At 42.0% G+C, this 2,752-nt stretch overlaps 1 protein-coding gene across 1 annotated transcript in view; it reads right to left on the bottom strand.

The window, feature by feature from the left end:
• Positions 1–2,752, bottom strand: part of LOC101855633 (tolloid-like protein 1) — a gene marked incomplete in the record, with an annotated part of 127,460 nt that overhangs the window by 100,623 nt on the left and 24,085 nt on the right.

The following is a 2,752-nucleotide window of genomic DNA, read 5'->3' as shown; positions in this document are numbered from 1 at the left end:
AGAGAGAGAGAGAGAGAGAGAGAGAGAGAGAGAGAGAGAGAGAGAGAGAGATAGAGAGAGACATAAGCCTTTACTGACTTCTGTACAAAAGAAGTTGTTATGAACTTGCAGAAGGTCGGCTGGTGCGAGCTGAGTTAGAGCTGTGACATCTGTCAGCGGTAAGGTGGGATTGACAATACAGACAGGCTTCAGGGCTGAAAGCACCGTCCTTCAGAGCAGCAAAAAATATTTTTTAGAAAAAAAAATGGGAGTGGGAAGAAACAGGGCAAGATAGGAAGATATAGAGACTATGAATGTGTGTGTGTGTGTGTGTGTGTGTGTGTGTGTGTGTGTGTGTGTGTGTGTGTGTGTGTGTGTGTGTGTGTGCGTGTGTGTGTATGTGTGGTGTACTGTAATGTAGTGTGTACGCGCGAGTCGTTTGAGTCTTGAGCATCTATCTATAGTAGAGTTGTCTCTTTGCCATTGCAGAATCCAATCTGTTTCCTTCCCAATACATGTGTGGAAATACAGTTCATCCGTGGAAACAGTCTGATTTATGTAACTGTTTTCTAGAATATGGATCGGTTGACGAATGAACATCGTATATGGCCTAACTACTCTATAACATGCTACAAGAGAAGAAAGGGTAGAGAAGAATATTTGTACATGTACCAAACTACACTTTAAAAAATATTTAGATCTATCTAATTTTTATCAGCTTTTAGATTTCGACAGAAAACACATTATGTATTCCAACCAAGGAGCTTAGAACTACTGTAAACTCATTCATTCCAACTGTGTCCGTTTTGTGTCTTCCATTCTGACCTTTGACCTAAATGGTGGTTTTCTGTAGGCAGCGAAGGTCGTCGCACATTTTGTTTTATACTCCCAACGTCACAACAGCAGGTGCAGGGCTAGGCGCTTCGTCGGACTTGCAATATTTCTTAAGGTCAACATGGTCTGTTTTGCATTATGAAAAGGAAAAATCAATTAAATATTATCATAAAAGCAAATAGAAAAATTGGAAAGCTAGCGAGATTTCGCAGCACTGAAAAAAGTGGAACGTCAGAGTTAGATCAGATCGAGGTTCTCTTTTGTGTTAGAGAGAGAGAGAGAGAGAGAGAGAGAGAGAGAGAGAGAGAGAGAGAGAGAGAGAGAGAGAGAGAGAGAGAAAGAGAGAGATGGATTGAGGTACGTGGTAAAATCGATCCGTGTCTAGTAGAGTTTACGGTATTGTTTTCCCCCTCTGAAAAGGGTTAACCTGAACAATTGCTGATTAAAAGTTAGCACCAGATAATGCTCCTTTTTCAATGCAGGCTATAACATTTGAAGGAAGGGCACCGTGGCAAAACATGTTCTTTCCCAACAAAGAAAAAGTAGAATAGAAAAAATAAAACAACAACAGATTATTCGGTTAAAATGTATACTGTACAAGTTACTACTGACTTGACGCAGTATATTATTATAATGGGAGATGGTTATTGGTTACTGAGAGAAAATTGTACAAGTTGGACGCCCCTTGCGGTACTGTCAATTCACAGTGTAAACTTTTTTTTTTAAAGACGCAAGCAGGACCTCTGAATTTAGTGCCCATCTCTGATATCACCGAGCTAAATTCGTGGAACATTCGTGTAAAGTACCTTTCCCAAGAACACGATGTCGGACCGAGGTCAGGCTCTAACCGCCGAGCTACCAATCTCACGATTTGGAGTCCCGGTGGCTTCACCACTAGATTTCCAGAGCCACTTCCTTCCCCGCAAGACACATTTATTGTGACAACTTTATGAGTTATAATATTCTAAAAGTGAAAGAACAAGATGGTTGTTTGATTCACTCTGCAAGCTGTTAAAGGGCACTAAAGTAGAAACTTCATGAAATCATTGGTTGCACCATGTTTTGTACAACAGAATATTTCAGATCAGTGAAGATCCAAATTCCTCCTCATGATCTGAAGTCAATAAAAGACATACACATTTATTATATTTGAGGCATCGTGGTGAAATCAGGAGCTCATCAAAGTAATGAAATAAACAAAATAGGCAGGTGGTTGGTAAGTGTTTAACGGCGCTCGCAGCTGCATAAAGTCATATGAGCGCCAAACATTTTCAACTGGGAGGAATTTTTTAATTTTGCAGGAGTAGCGGCCGTATCGATTTTGGACATCCATGATCTATGGGATCTTTAACGTGCGCAACTTGCTCACAGGACCTCCGAGATTTTTTTGACCTTGTCCCAGAAGGCTAGGTGTAGATCTTTCCTACCAGAAGATCAGGGGTGTGGCTAAAAGACAGCAGTAAGAATCAGCCAAGGAGTAGCAGTAGAAAGGCTGCAGGAAGAGCCAGGAGCCCAGTGGAGGGGGCAAAGGAGGTGAGGGGGTTGGGGAAGAAAGTGGACTCGAAAGCAGACGACAAAATATTGCAAGAGATAATGAAAGAAAGTGAAAGGAGACCGTTTTAGAGAAGAAAATGTTTCGGTCGCTACCCGGATTCGAATTTTTATTGAACCTATTGCAATATCTACATCCCAAATTGGCAGGATGAGAATCCCCAAGATGACCGGGCGAACGTTCGAGACGTACAGAGACCTGTACCCACCGATCAAGCCCTACGATAGCGGCTTCCTCCAGGTGTCAGATCTCCACTCCCTCTACTATGAGCAGTCTGGGAACAAGGACGGGATACCGGCCCTCTTTGTGTGAGGCGGGAGTTTGTACACATTGTTGATGATGATGATGATGATGATGATGATGATGATGATGATGATGATGATGATG

The sequence above is a fragment of the Aplysia californica genome, unplaced genomic scaffold (genome assembly GCF_000002075.1).
Source record: "Aplysia californica isolate F4 #8 unplaced genomic scaffold, AplCal3.0 scaffold00097, whole genome shotgun sequence".
NCBI lineage: Eukaryota > Metazoa > Mollusca > Gastropoda > Aplysiida > Aplysiidae > Aplysia > Aplysia californica.
Note: the sequence above shows the minus strand (reverse complement) of the source record. Positions and strands in the feature narration are given on the sequence as shown.